At 46.9% G+C, this 16,109-nt stretch overlaps 1 protein-coding gene across 1 annotated transcript in view; it reads left to right on the top strand.

Annotated features, from left to right (window-relative positions):
• The window catches only part of rbm46 (RNA binding motif protein 46), a 180,383-nt gene that overhangs the window by 37,752 nt on the left and 126,522 nt on the right, over nucleotides 1-16,109 (top strand). The gene's annotated exons all lie outside the window — the stretch shown is intronic.

Here is a 16,109-nt window from a genome sequence, read left to right as displayed (position 1 = left end):
GTTATAGAGGATTACAGCATGGAAACAAGCCCTTCAGCCCAACTTGTCCATGCCGCCCTTTTTTTTTTTAAACCCCAAAGCTAGTCCCAATTGCCCACATTTGGCCCATGTCCCTCTTTACCCATCTTATCCATGTAACTGTCTAAATGCTTTTTAAAAGACAAAATTGTACCTGTCTCTACTACTACCTCTGGCAGCTTGTTCCAGATACTCACCACCCTCTGTGAAAAAATTGCCCTCTGGACACTTTTGTATCTCTCCCCTCTCACCTTAAACCTATGCTCTCTAATATTAGACTCCCCTACCTTTGGGGAAAAAATATTGACTATGTAGCTGATCTGTGCCTCTCATTATTTTATAGACGTCTATAAGATCACCCCTCAGCCTTCTACGCTCCAGAGAAAGTCCCAGTCTATCCAGCCTCTCCTTATAACGCAAGCCATCAAATCTCAGTAGCATCCTAGTAAATCTTTTCTGCACTCTTTCTAGTTTAATAATATCCTTTCTATAATAGGGTGACCAGAATTGCACACAGTATTCCAAGTGTGGCCTTACCAATGTCTTGTACAACTCCTGTATTCAATGTTCTGACCGATGAAACTAAGCATGCCGAATGCCTTCTTCACCACTCTGTCCACCTGTGACTCCACTTTCAAGGAGCTATGAGCATGTACCCCTCGATCTTTGTTCTGTAACTCTCCCCAAAGCTGTACCATTAACTGAGTAAGTCCTGTCCTGGTTCAATCTACCAAAATGCATCACCTCACATTTATCGAAATTAAACTCCATCTGCCATTCGTCAGCCCACTGGGTCAATTGATCAAGATCCCGTTGCAATCAGAGATAACTTTCTTCACTGTCCACTATGCCGCCAATCTTGGTGTTAACTGCAAACTTACTAACCATGCCTCCTATATTCTCATCCAAATCATTAATATAAATGACAAATAACAATGGACCCAGCACTGATCCCTGAGGCACACTGCTGGTCACACGTCTCCAGTTTGAAAAACAACCCTCTGGTTTCTGTCAAGAAGCCAGTTTTGTATCCATTTAGATACCTCACCCTGGATTCCGTGAGATTTAACCGTATGTAACAACCTACCATGTGGTATCTTGTCAAAGGCCTTGCTAAAGTCCATGTAGACAACATCAGCTGTACTGCCCTCAACTATCTTCTTGGCTACCCCTTCAAAAAACTCAATCAAACTTGTGAGACATGATTTTCCACTCTCAAAGCCATGCTGACTGTCCCAAATCAGTCCTTGCGTCTCTAAATGCCTGTAGATCCTGTCTCTCAAAATATCTTCCAACAACTTACCCACCACAGATGTGAGGCTCAATGGCCTGTAGTTCCCAGGCTTTTCCCTGCAGCCCTATCTTCAGGCACCTCACCTGTGACTATCGATGATTCAAATGTCTCTGCTCGGGGACCCACAATTTCCTCCTTAGCCTCCCACAATATCCCGGGATACACTTCATTTTGCTATTAGTTTTATAGAGAACATACTTGGTGCTTTTGCTGTCTGTTACTGTAATTTTGTCATGTGTGGTGGGAGCTCCATTTACACGTGCAAACAGAATTTTTTGCAAAGCTTGACAGGGTGGACATCAGAGGATGTTTCCTCTCGCTGGGGTGGGGAGGGGGGGGATGTGGGAGTGTCTAGAACCAGGGGACACAGTCTCAAAAGAAGGGGTTGGTCATTTAGGACTGAAATGAGGACCCTGGTGAATCTTGGTAATTTTCTACCTGTAGAAGCCTGTGGAGGCTCAGTCATGTATGTTCAAGACAAAGATTGATAGGTTTCAGGGAATATGGAGATAGTGGCCGCGATTCTCCCATCCTGCTGGGCCAGGAGATTCTCGCGCCAGCCAATTCGCGGTATTCGTGCATGCTAGCAGCTCCCAGTGCTTGATTTCCAGCGGTGTCAGTTCCGTGCCGGAGATCAGTGGAGAGGCGCAAAACCATTTAAATTGTCATTTCAATATAATTTCAATGTGATTAGCAGGCCCAAGACAAAAGACTCCGGGCCCGCTATCACCCCACGCCAGAGTGGTTCATTCCTGCGGGGATTACAGTAGCTTCCCATTTTCGGGGAGCTAGCGGCCTGACCCCACTGGAGTGAAGGATGGGAAATCGGGGCCCTGCCAGAGGGTCAGGCAGCAGGACGATGGTGCCCCCTAGGCATTGGCAGCCTGGAGGTGCTAGCCTGTGCCCCGGCACTGCCCAAGGGGCAAACAGCCAATGCCCAGGGGCAGTGCCAAGGAGAGTGGGACCTGATGGGGCAATCGACAGGGGTGCAAGGTCCTGCTGCCACTTTGCAGACAGGATCGGTGGGGGAGGAGGGAGGCCAGCGATCGGGGGCAGGGGGCAGCCTGATTGTGTGGTGGCGGCGGGGGGGAGGGGGGGGTGCGGCACTGGCAGGGAGGGATCGGGACTGTTGAGCAGTCAGGACTGCGGGGATGGAGAATCGGGCGGGAGGCGGGGCTGGAGATTGGGGTGGGCCAGGAGGGAGGGGGTTCGGGACTGGCCCAGGAATGGTCAGGGGGCCGTAATGGGGCCATGGTGGGGCAGAGGGCCAGTAATGCAGGGGTCACGGGGCTGGGCAGCGATTGAGCTGGCCAGCAATTGGGAGACCAGAAGTGAGGGGCCACTGCTCATGCACCGATCTCGGCACTGACAAATCGGCGCATGTGCAGTGGCCCGCTCAGCGGTATGCTGCTGGCCTCTCCAGTGGAAATAGGGCCCGCCCACTGAACTTTGGGAATTCGTCTCTGAACTCCCACTAAATAAAACTGTGAGTTGCTCCAGTTTTCACGCAAATTCAATACTTAATTTTTTGGGGAGAATTCCGGCCACTGTGGGGAAAAATGACATTGAGGTAGAAGATCATCCATGATCTATTTGAATAGCAGAGATGGCTCCAGGGGCCAAACGCCTCCTCCTTTTGTTTCCATGTTCTGCCACACTTCTAGGCAAAGCAGGAATGGGTATGAGAAAATTCACCATGACAAGGAATATTATAATTTAAATTGAGTAAACTTTAGGACAAACAGCTTAAGTTTAAAGGAGTAGAATTAGAATTTACTCTGTATGCCATCATTATTTTAGCAAGAATCCCAAAGTAATGAAATTTCTGTGAGGTTATGGCCAGAGATTGGAAAAACCACAACTGAAATTCCAGGCATAATATTGGATGGAATGCTTCATAGAGCTAACCAATACAAAAGAGAAAACTTACATTGTATCCATTCTTTTTCTACCATATACTAGTGATTTCTACTTATATATAGTGACATGATGTAATTCACCTGGCTTAGATTATTGTACATTCCTTAAGTACACAATATCCTTCAGGATCTTTTTTGTAGGTGCTGATTAAATAAGGAGGACTCTATCTAGTAGAGATAAAGTAACATGTATGGATCTTAAGTGTTCCTTTATAGATTTATATAGTTTGTATAATGCATTTCTAGTTATCATTATTATGACACCCTCAGTGGGATTTTACAGCCTTGCTCGAGACCAGAAGTTCCCGCCCAAAGTCAATGGACATTTCCATTGTCTGCCCCTTACCCGCTCCGATTCCTTGGTGGGCTGGTAGAATTCCGGCGATTGAGTCCATCCTGACTCGCTGCAGAACTACCTGGTCAATCTCAATTCCTTCCTTTTTCCCAATTGCCCTGAACGTTTGTTTCTCTCAAGGGCCCATCAAATTTCCTTTCAAAATCATTGATCATCTTTGCTTCCACCATCTTTTTGGTAGTGAATTCCAATTTCTTAATACTTGCTACATAAAAAAAAGTTCTTTCTCATATCCTCCACATCTATTTCCCAAAACCTTAAATCTGTGTCCCTTAGTTTGATCAACAAATAAATCTTGTATTTGTTCGACTACTTTATCTAACCCTGTTGTAATCTTATAAATCTCTATCAAATCTCCCCATAATCTTCTTTGCTGGAAGGAGAACAACCTCAACTTTTCAAACCAACCAATATTTAAAATCCCTCATCCCTAAAATCATTATTAGATCTTCTCTACATGCTCTTGAGGACCCTCACGTTTTCCCAAAGTGTAGTGAGCAAAATTCAATGCTGTACTACAATAGTTGTCATCTAACCAGATTTTTAGAATGGGTCAGCATAATTTCCCTGCTTTTGTGCTCAATACCCTATGGTCCCACAAGCTTTGTTAATTAGTGTCTCAATATATCCCGCCAACTTCAAAGATCTTTGCACATGAACCCCATAGAGTTCTGTCCTTGCATATTCTTAGTAATTGTGCCATTTAACCCATGTTTTGTCTCCTTATCCCTCCTGCCATAATACATCACCTCACACTTCTATGTATTCAATTTCATTTGCCACTTATCTGCTCACTCCACTAGACTATCTATATCCTGTTTTGATCAATTGATATAGAAACTAGAAGCAGGAGTAGGCCATATGGCCCTTCGAGCATGCTCCGCCATTCATTTTGATCATGGCTGATCATTGAATTCAATATCCTGATCCCCCCCTTCCCCCCCGCCCCATATCCTTTAATCCCTTTAGCCCCGCGAGCCATATCAAATTTCTTCTTGAAATCCGACAACGTTTTGGCCTCAACTACTTTCTGTGGTAGTGAATTCCACACGTTCACCACCTTCTGGGTGAAGAAATTTCTCCTCACCTCGGTTCTAAAAGATTTATTCCTTACCCTCAAACTATGACCCCTCGTTTTGGACTCCCCCACCATTGGGAACATTCTTTCTGAATCTACCCTATCTAACCCTGTTAGAATTTTATAATTCCTAGCATTCTGCCACACCTCCAAATTTAGTATCATTGGTAAATTTTAAAAATCTTTTCTGTATTCCAACAGCCAAGTCATTTATAGATATATATCAAAAAAGTGGTATCGTTAGAATTGAACCTTGGGGCACATCATGGTTTATCATCCTATATGGTAAACAACTATTTACCCAACAGCAAAAGTGATCTGACATGGCTAACAGAAGAAGTTAGAATGTATTAGATCAAATGCTTATAAGGTTGCCAAAAAAGGTCGTAAGCTAGAGGATTCAAAGCACTTTAGAATTCAACAAAAGAGGGCCTGGAGAAGGACAGCTGCTCGATGGTGGGCACAGGGAATGAATTGGAATCTTATCTGTAGCGAGGCAGTGGACTCCCTCGTGCCCCCTTAGCATCTAGTTCTAGCGGGGTGGCCATCTTATTGGCCCCAAATTTTCAGCCGGAGATCTTGAGCGTCAAGGAGCCTGTGCCAGACCAAATGCTGCATTTGATGGTTCACGAGGGGGGGGGCGTGGTGCTTCACTTTGTGAATGTCTACACTCCGCCCTTTGGAGCGCAGTAAACGACTTACATCACTTCACTGGACTATATCCTGTTTTGATCAATTGATATAGAAACTAGAAGCAGGGCGGCACGGTAGCACAGTGGTTAGCACTGATGCTTCACAGCTCCAGGGACCTGGGTTCGATTCCCGGCTCGGGTCACTGTCTGTGTGGAGTTTGCACATTCTCCTCGTGTCTGCGTGGGTTTCCTCCGGGTGCTCCGGTTTCCTCCCACAGTCCAAAGATGTGTGGGTTAGGTTGATTGGCCATGCTAAAAATTGCCCCTTAGTGTCCTGGGATGCGTAGATTAGAGGGATTAGCGGGTAAAATACGTAGGGATATGGGGGTAGGGCCTGGGTGGGATTGTGGTCGGTGCAGACTCGATGGGCCGAATGGCCTCTTTCTGTACTGTAGGATTTCTATGATATGGCCCTTCGAGCATGCTCTGCCATTCATTTTGGCACCATCAGTGCATCACCCTGGGGGAGATTTTAACTGCACCTTCAAAACCTGGGAGGACACGGCCCCTCACGCAGCACGCCATCGATGACGAACTTGCAGGATCTGATCAGATCCTTTGACTTGGTGGACCTCTGGCGACATCTCCATCCTGGCTTCAATGTCTTCATTTGCGCGAGGCCTGGAGATGGAGCATCCAGACTTGACTGCCTTTACATTTCAAAGGCTTACGCGTCTGGTTTTCTATCGTCTTCTGTGCGGCAGGTGCCGTGCTCGGACCACCACATGGTGTGGACGGATCTCATTCTCGCGTCCAGGTGGGGTCCATGTACTGACACTTCAACCTGCTGCTGAGGGACGAGCGTTTCCTGGACTTGTTTTGTCGTTTCTGGGTAGACTGGAGAAGAAAGTGGGGAGGCTTCCCCTCCTTGAGGCTGTGGTGGGATGTGGGCAAAACTCACATCCATACCTTCTGTCAAGAGTATGCGAGGGGGCCGACAAAGATGCGTAAATCCAGGATCGAGGAGGGCCTCTCTGGGCCTATATCCTAGAGTCTTAAAAGAAGAGAGTGGATCCATTGGTTATAATGTTCCAAAATTCCCTGGATGTGGGAAAGATCCAAGTGGATTACAAAAATGCTATTATAATGCCCTTATTCAAAAAGGAAGGAGGCAAAAAGTAGGAAACTATAAACCAGTTAGTTTAACATCTCTAGTTGGGAAATTGTTAGAATTCATTTTAAGGAAGCAAATACAGGGCATTTGGAAAATAAAAACACAACCCATCAGAGTCGGCACGGTAGCACAGTGGTTAGCACTGCTGCTTCACAGCGCCAGGGTCCCGGGTTCGATTCCCGGCTCGGGTCACTGTCTGTGTGGAGTTTGCACATTCTCCTCGTATCTGCGTGGGTTTCCTCCGGGTGCTCCGGTTTCCTCCCACAGTCCAAAGATGTGCGGGTTAGGTTGATTGGCCAGGTTAAAAATTGCCCCTTAGAATCCTGAGATGTGTAGATTAGAGGGATTAGCGGGTAAATATGTGGGGGTAGGGCCTGGGTGGGATTGTGGTCGGTGCAGACTCGATGGGCCGAATGGCCTCCTTCTGCACTGTAGGGTTTCTATGATTTCTATGAGTCGACAGGGTTTCATGAAGGGTAAATCATGCTTGACTGTTTTGCTGGAGTTCTTCAAAGATGTAACAAACAAAGTGGATAATGGGGACCATTTAGATGTAATATATCTGGACTTCCAGAAGGCATTTGATAAAGTGTCGCATAAAAGGTTAACACGAAAAGTAAGATCACATGGGGTTAGGGGTGATTTATTGGTTTGATTGGGGACTGGCTAACCAACAGAAATCAGTCCGGATAAATGGGTCTTTTTCGGGTTGGCAAGATGTAATTAGTGAGGTGCCACAGAGTTCGGTCCTTGGGTCCCAACTATTTACAATCTATAGTTCTGACTTGGATGCAGGGATAGAAGATACCATAGCCAAATTTGTTAAAATAGGTGGGATAGTAAGTTGCAATGAAGAAATAAGAAATTTACAAATGGATAGGTTAGGTGATGGGTCAAAATTTGGCAGATAGAGTTTTAGTGTAGGTAAGTGTGAGGTTATCAATTTTGGTAGGAAAATTAGAAAGGCAATTTATTATCTAAGTAGAGATAGAAATATACAGTATGGAAACTCGTCCATGCCGACCAGGTTTCCTAAACTGAACTAGTCCCATTTACTTGTGTTGACCCATATCCCTCTAAACCTTTCCTATCCATGTACATGTCCAAATGTCTTTTAATTGTTGGCCATGATGTGTTCTTTTTAATTGTTGGCCATGTTCTTTTCTTTGAGGGGTAGGGGTTTTAATTAAGTCGGGCAGCATGGTTGGTGCAGGCTTGGAGGGCCGAAGGGCCTGTTCCTGTGCTGTAATTTTCTTTGTTCTTTGTTCTTTGAGATGTCGGTGTTGGACTGGGGTGGACAAGATGAGTGGTCACATGACATCAGGTTATAGTCCCAACAGGTTTAGATGAAATCACACTGCTGCCTTACAGCGCTAGGGACCCAGCTTCAATTCCAGCCAGTTTGCACGTTCTCCCTGTGTCTGCGTGAGTTTCCTCCGAGTGCTCCGGTCTCCTTCCACAGTCCAAAGATGTGTGGGTTAAGTTGATTGGCCATGGTAAATTGCCCCTAGTATCAGGGGGATTAGCAGGGTAAATGAGGATGACAGGAATAGGGCCTGGGTGGGATTGTGGTCGGTACAGAGCACCGAATGGCCTCCTTCAGCGTCGCAATGAAGCAATTGGGAACGATGGCATCGCAGTGAAGCAATCTGTGGGAACGCTGCTAAATTTAGTTGGGAACGGCTTTCTTGCACTTAGCTTTGGAATGAAGCAGTTTGTGAATGATGTCCTTGTAGTCACTATTACAGTGCAACCATCGTGATTTTAAAAAGTGTTTTACTTTTGGAACAACACAACACAAATAAGTGAAAGTCAGGGAGATTATAATGAAGTAATGTAAGTAGCAAAGTAGGTAAAGGATGTAAAGTCAGCATAAGGGACAAAAATTAATAGTATTCTTATATAAGCATGATTTTTTTTATTAAAAAAGGGAGTAAATAAGGAGCTTAAGCGTAGTCATGGCAGGAGAGTTTGCATCCATGAGAGGGTCCTCCTGTGCCATGCCATAAATCATGGAAGCTTCAGTTGTCCCTGGTAACCATATGTGCAGCTGCAGCGACTGGCCAGCCGCATTTCAGAGCTGGAGCTGAGGGTAGATTCGCTGTGGAGCATCTGTGATGCTGAGCAAGTCATGGATAGCATGTTCATTGAGGTGGTCACAGCACAGGTATAGATTGAACAGGGAGAAAGGGAATGGCTGACCACCAGGCAGCGTTGAGGAAGACAGGTAGTATAGATGACTCCTGTGGCCATCCCCCTTTCTAACAGATGTACTGTTTTGGATACTTTTGGGGGAGTTGACTCTGCAGGGGAAAGTAGTGGCAGCCAACTCATGGCACCATGTGTGGGTCTATGGCTAATCCACCTAACCTACACATCTTTGGACACTCGGGTAATTTAGCATGACCAATGCACCTAACCTGCACTTCTTTGTATTTGACCATTCCGTCTTTATCTTCTTGTAGCCCAAGACATTCAGCCTCACTGTTAACCACCTGTCCAATCTTTGTGTCATCCGTAAACTTACTAATCCTACCCCCCACATAGTCATCAATGTCATTTATATAAATTACAAATAATAGGGGGCCCAACACAGATCCCTGTGGTACGCCATTGGACACTGGGGCTTCCAGTCACTAAAGCAGTCTTCTGATATCACCCTCTGTCTCCTACAACTCGGCCAATTTTGAATCCACTATCAAATTACCCTGTATCCCATGTGAATTTACCTTCTTTATAAGTCACCCATGTGGGACCTAGTCAAAGGCTTTGCTGAAATCCATATAAAATACATCGACTGCACTATTCTTGTCTACACATCTGGTTACCTCCTCAAAAAAATTCAATCAAATTTGTTAGGCATGACATTGATGAAGCCATGCTGACTATGTGGAAATAGATGCTCTCCTTCAGAAGTTTCTCTAATAGTTTCCCTACCACTGATGTGAGACTCACTGGTCTGTAGTTCCCTGGTTTATCTCTTCTTAAATAGCAGAAACACATTAGCTGTTCTCCAGTCATCTAGCACCTTCTCCGTGGCCAGAGAGGAATTAAAAATTTGAGTCCGAGTCCCTGCCTGCCACAACAGCCTAGGGCACAATTCATCTGGACCCTGAGATTTATCCACTTTTAAGGCTGCCAACAGCTCTAATACCTTGTCCTTCCCTATGTCAGTTTGCTCAAGAACCTCTCGGGCGCTCTCCCTAAATTCCATACTATCACCCTCAGGTGAAGACCGGTTGAAGATGGATGTGAAGTATTCATTCAACACTCTACCAATGTCTTGTGGCTCCACCCAAAGATTGTCCCCTTGGTCCCTAATGGGCCGTAATCTTTCCTTGGTTATCCTCTTCCCATTAGTATGCTTATCTTGGGATTTTCCCTACTTTTACCAGCCAGAGCTGTATGACTCCAGGTTTCCTGGCTCTGCTCCTCTTCCTTTTGGATATCTCAGGGTCCCTCCTTTTGGATATCTCAGGGTCCCTCTCTGATTCCTTGAGGAAAAGGGGTGGAGAGTGTAATGTCCTAAGTTAGGGCTGATGCGTTTTAAACAACAGGAAAATATGTGGTTTGCGCATGTAGATTCAAACTAACAACCGGTTTATTCTTGGAGCTCTTGTCTGTAGAGAGGAGAAAATGAAACTAAAAGCAGGACCCTCTGAAATACCCCAATAACATTACCATCAAATCATGTGACCTCTTAAGCAATCCTGTTACTGCTTAAATATATAACAGAAGGGAGTTTAAGATGCCTTGTTCCCCCCTCTCACCTAGCCACTGCTGGAACTCACCCATGGCCAGTATGATGGAGTGCAAGTCCAACCATAAATCTAGCAGAAATATGCATTCTACTGGACTTGGGTCTCCAATACAAGCACCATCCTTCCCATAGAGACTTTGATACATTCACATGCCGGAGCCATAGCACTGGACGAACCACTGTCCATCCCACCCAACAATCTCCTCACTGATGCATAATTAATGAGGTAGATCAGTGCAGATATGGGCGGAGAAATGGGCAATGGAATTTAATCCGGGCAAGAGTGAGGTGCCGCACTTTGGGAAATCAAATGTTAAGGGTAAGTATACAGTTAATAGCAGGAGCCTGAACAGTACTGATGTACAGAGGGATCTTGGGGTTCATGCCTCCCGGACATCCACATCTGTGAGGGGTGTGTCGAGCTGCGGTTCCTGAGGGACCCTGTTAAGGAGCTGGAACTGTAGCTCAAGGATCTTAGGGTGTTAAGGGAGAATGAGGAGGTGATAGACAAGAGCTATCATCAGGTGGTCACACCAGGGCCATGGGTGGAGGCCAAGTGGAGGCCAGGAAGGGTAAAGCTCAGGTGATTGAGAGTACCCCAGTGGATGTGCCCCGACACGACAAGTACTCCTGCGTGAGTACTGCTGGGGGGGACAGCCCGCCTGGGGGAAGCAGTAGTGGCCGTGTCTTCGGAGTGGAGTCCGGCCCTGTAACTCAGAGGGCTAAGGAAAAGAGGAGGAAGGCAGTGTTAATCGGTGACTCGACAGTAAGAGGGTCGGACAGGCGTTTTTGCGGAGGCAGGCGGGAGTCTCGGATGGTGGTCTGCCTCCCTGGGGCCGGGATCCAGGATGTCGCTGGTTGACTCTCAGAAATCCTGAGGGGGGAGGGAGAGGAGCCAGAGGTAGCGGTTCATATTGGTACTGCTGATGTGGGAAGGAAGGGGGAAGGGGTCATGAAAAGAGACTATAGGGAATTAGGGAGACAGCTGAGAAGGAGGAAAGCAAAGGTAGTAATCTCAGGATTGCTGCCTGTGCCACGGGAAGGTGAGAGCAGGAATGGAGTGAGGTGGAGGATGAATGTGTGGCTGAGGGACTGGTACAGGGGGCAGGGATTCAAGTTCCTGGACCATTGGGACCTCTTTAGGGGCAGGTGTGACCTGTACACAAAAATGGGTGGCACTTGAATCCCAGGGGGACCAATATCCTGGCGGGAAGGTTGGCTAAGGCTACTGGGGAGAGTTTAAACTAGATAGGTTGGGGGGAGGGGATCGAGACAAGGTGACTGGGAACGAGGAAGTTAGCTCACAAACAGAGAAGGGTTAGAGACAGTGCAAGAGGGAGGATGGACGGGGGATAGAGAAGGGGAGAGCTCAGACCAAAGGATTGAGGTCCCGGAGGATTGGAGGACAGCTAATGTGGTCCCGTTATTGAAGAAGGGTAGGAAGGATAACCCAGGAAATTATAGGCCGGTGAGCTTGACGTCCGTGGTCGGGAAATTGTTGGAGAGGATTCTTAGAAATAGGATGTATGCGCATTTAGAAAGGAATAAACTCATTAACGATAGTCAGCATGGTTTTGTGAGAGGGAGGTCATGCCTCACGAACCTGGTGGAGTTTTTTGAAGAAGTGACTAGAATGGTTGACGAGGGAAAGACCGTGGATGTCATCTACATGGACTTTAGTAAAGCGTTTGACAAAGTCCCTCATGGTAGGTTGGTGCAAAAGGTTGGATCTCATGGGATAAAGGGGGAGGTGGCTCGATGGGTGGAGAACTGGCTTGGTCACAGAAGACAGAGGGTGGTAGTGGAAGGGTCTTTTTCCAGCTGGATGCCTGTGACTAGTGGTGTTCCGCAGGGCTCTTATTGGGACCTCTGCTGCTTGTGATTTATATAAACGATCTGGAAGAAGGTGTAACTGGGGTGATCAGTAAGTTTGTGGACGACACGAAAATGGGAAGACTTGCAGATAGTGAGGAACATTGTCAGAGGCTACAGAAGGATATAGATAGGCTGGAAATTTGGGCGAAGAAATGGCAGATGGAGTTCAATCCAGATGAATGCGAAGTGAGGCATTTTGGTAGAACTAACGTAGGGGGGAGCTATACGATAAATGGCAGAACCATAAAGGGTGTAGATATGCAGAGGGACCTGGGTGTGCAAGTCCACAGATCCTTGAATGTGACGTCACAGGTGGAGAAGGTAGTGAATAAGGCATATGGCATGCTTGCCTTTATATATAAAGGCATAAAAGTATAAAAGTTGGGGTCTGATGTTGCGATTGTATAGAACGTTGGTTCGGCCGCATTTGGAATACTGCGCCCAGTTCTGGTCGCCACACTACCAGAAGGACGTGGAGGCTTTAGAGAGAGTGCAGAGGAGGTTTACCAGGATGTTGCCTGGTATGGAAGGGCTTAGTTATGAGGAGAGATTGGGTAAACTGGGGTTGTTCTCACTGGAAAGATGGAGGATGAGGGATGACCTAATAGAGGTGTATAAAATTATGAAAGGCATAGATAAGGTGAACGGTGGGAAGCTTTTTCCCAGGTCGGTGGTGATGTTCACGAGGGGTCATAGATTCAAGGTGAAGGGGGGGAGGTTTAACACGGATATCAGAAGGACGTATTTTACACAGAGGGTGGTGGGGGCCTGGAATATGCTGCCGGGCAAGGTGGTGGAGGCGGACGCACTGGGAATGTTTAAGACTTATCTAGATAGCCACATGAATGGAGTGGGAATGGAGGGATACAAAAGAATGGTCTAGTTTGGACCAGGGAGCGGCGCGGGCTTGGAGGGCCGAAGGGCCTGTTCCTGTGCTGTATTGTTCTTTGTTCTTTGATCGAGATGTGTTTACTTTAATGCCAGGAGTATAGTGAATAAAGGGGATGAGCTCAGAGCGTGGATTGATGCCTGGAAGTGTGATGTGGTGGCCATTACGGAGACTTGGATGTCTCAGGGACAGGACTGGATACTCCAGGTGCCGGGATTCAGATGTTTCAGGAAGGACAGGGAGGGAGGCAAGAGAGGGGGTGGAGTGGCACTGCTGATCAGGGATAGTGTCACAGCTGTAGAGAAGGTGTATGCTGTGGAGGGATTGTCTACAGAGTGACTGTGGGTGGAAGTTCGGAGTGGGAAAGGGTCGAACACTTTGCTGGGAGTTTTCTACAGGCCGCCCAATAGTAACAGGGAGGTGGAGGAGCAGATAGGGAAACAGATCCTGGAGAGTTGCAATAATGATGTGGAGATGCCGGTGTTGGACTGGGGTAAACACAGTAAGAAGTTTAACAACACCAGGTTAAAGCCCATCTATTTGGTAGCAAAAGCCACACAAGCTTTCGGAGCCCCAAGCCCCTTCTTCAGGTGAGTGGGAATTCTGTTCACAAACGGCATATAAAGGCACAAACTCAATTTACATGAATAATGGTTGGAATGCGAATACTTACAGCTAATCAAGTCTTTAAGATACAAACAATGTGAGTGGAGAGAGCATCAAGACAGGCTAAAAAGATGTGTATTGTCTCCAGACAGGACAGCCAGTGAAACTCTGCAGGTTCAGGCAGGCTGTGGGGATTACAGATAGTGTGACATGAACCCAATATCCCGGTTGAGGCCGTCCTCACGTGTGCGGAACTTGGCTATCAGTTTCTGCTCAGCGACTCTGCGCCGTCGTGTGTCATGAAGGCCGCCTTGGAGAACGCTTACCCGAATATCAGAGGCCGAATGCCCGTGACCGCTGAAGTGCTCCCCAACAGGAAGAGAACAATTGCAATAATAGCAGAGTTGTTGTGATGGGAGACTTTAATTTCCCAAACATAGATTGGAATATCCCTAGGGTAAGGGGATTGGATGGAGAGGAGTTCATTAGGTGTGTTCAGGAGGGTTTCCTGACACAGCATGTGGACAAGCCTACAAGAGGAGAGGCTGTACTTGATCTGATACTGACCGATGAACCTGGACAGGTGTCAGATCTCTCAGTGGGAGAGCATCTTGGGGATAGCGATCATAACTCTATCACCTTTAGGCTTGCATTGGAAAAGGAGAGGATCAGGCAAGCGAGGAAAGCGTTTATATGGAGTATGGGGAAATATGAAGACATAAGGCAGCAAATTAGAGGAGTAAATTGGAAGGAGGTATTCTCAGGGAAATGTACTGAAGAGAGGTGGCAGTTTTTCAAGGAATGTCTGTCTCGAGTTCTACAGGACAACGTTCCGAGCAGACGGAGGAGTTGGTAGGTTAAAGGAACCGTGGTGCACGAAAGCTGTGCGGGACCTAGTCGAGAAGAAAAGGAAAGTGTACAAAAGGTTCAGAGAGCTTGGTGAAGATAGGGATCTAGATGAGTATACGGCTTGTAGGAAGGGACTAAAGAAGGAAATTAGGAGAGCCAGAAGGGGTCACGAGAAGGCCTTGGCAGGTAGGATTAAGGAAAACCCTAAGGCGTTCTATAAATATGTGAAGAGTAAAAGGATGAGACGTGAAGGAATAGGGCCTATAAAAGGTGAAGGTGGGAAAATCAGTACGGAACCAGTAGAAATGGCAGAGGTGCTTAATGAGTATTTTGCCTCGGTTTTCACAGAGGAGCAGGACATGGGTGGATGTACTGTGGGTTTGCGGTGGACTGAAAAGATTGAGTATGTGGACTTTAAGAAAGAGGTTGTGCTGGAATCTTTGAATGGCATCAAGATAGATAAGTCGCCGGGTCCGGATGGGATGTACCCCAGGTTACTGTGGGAGGTGAGGGAAGAGATTGCAGAGCCTCTGGCGATGATCTTTGCGTCGTCGATGGAGACGGGAGAGGTGCCGGAGGATTGCAGATGTGGTTCCTATTTTCAAGAAGGGGAATAGGGATAGCCCAGGAAATTACCGACCGGTGAGTCTAACCTCAGTGGTTGGTAAGCTGATGGAGACGATCCTGAGGGACAAGATTTATGAGCATTTAGAGAGGTTTAGTATGCTCAAGAATAATCAGCATGGCTTTGTCAAAGGCAGATCGTGCCTTACGAGCCTGGTGGAGTTCTTTGAAAATGTGACTAAACACATTGACGAAGGGAAAGCGGTAGATGTGGTTTATATGGATTTTAGCAAGGCGTTCGATAAGGTCCCCCATGCAAGGCTTCTAGAAAAAGTGAGAGGGCATGGGATCCAAGGGGCTGCTGCCCTGTGGATTCAGAACTGGCTTGCCCAAAGGACAATAAGCGTTTTAACAACACCAGGTTAAAGTCCAACAGGTTTATTTGGTAGCAAATACCATTAGCTTTCGGAGCGCTGCTCCTTTGTCAGATGGAGTGGAAATCTGCTCTCAAACAGGCCACAGAGACACAAAATCAAGTTACAGAATACTGATTAGAATGCGAATATCGACAGCCAACCAGGTCTTAAAGATTCAGACAATGTGAGTGGAGGGAGCATTAAGCACAGGTTAAAGAGATGTGTATTGTCTCCAGACAGGACAGCCAGTGAGATTCCGCAAGTCCAGAAGGCAAGCTGTGGGGGTTACTGATGGTGTGACATAAACCGGACATCCTGGTTTAGGCCGTCCTCATCTGTGCGGAACTTGGCTATCAGTTTCTGCTCAGCGACTCTGCGCTGTCGTGTGTTGTGAAGGCCGCCTTGGAGAACGCTTACCCGAAGATCAGAGGCTGAATGCCCGTGACGTGGTGGGTAAGCGTTCTCCAAGGCGGCCTTCACGACAGCGCAGAGTCGCTGAGCAGAAACTGATAGTCAAGTTCCGCACACATGAGGACGGCCTAAACCGGGATGTTGGATTTATGCCACATTATCAGTAACCCCCACAGCTTGACTCCTGGACTTGCAGAATCTCACTGGCTGTCCTGTCTGGAGACAATACACATCTGTTTAACCTGTGCTTAATGCTCCCTCCACTCACA

Source organism: Mustelus asterias, chromosome 1, assembly GCF_964213995.1.
Source record: "Mustelus asterias chromosome 1, sMusAst1.hap1.1, whole genome shotgun sequence".
NCBI lineage: Eukaryota > Metazoa > Chordata > Chondrichthyes > Carcharhiniformes > Triakidae > Mustelus > Mustelus asterias.
Note: the sequence above shows the minus strand (reverse complement) of the source record. Positions and strands in the feature narration are given on the sequence as shown.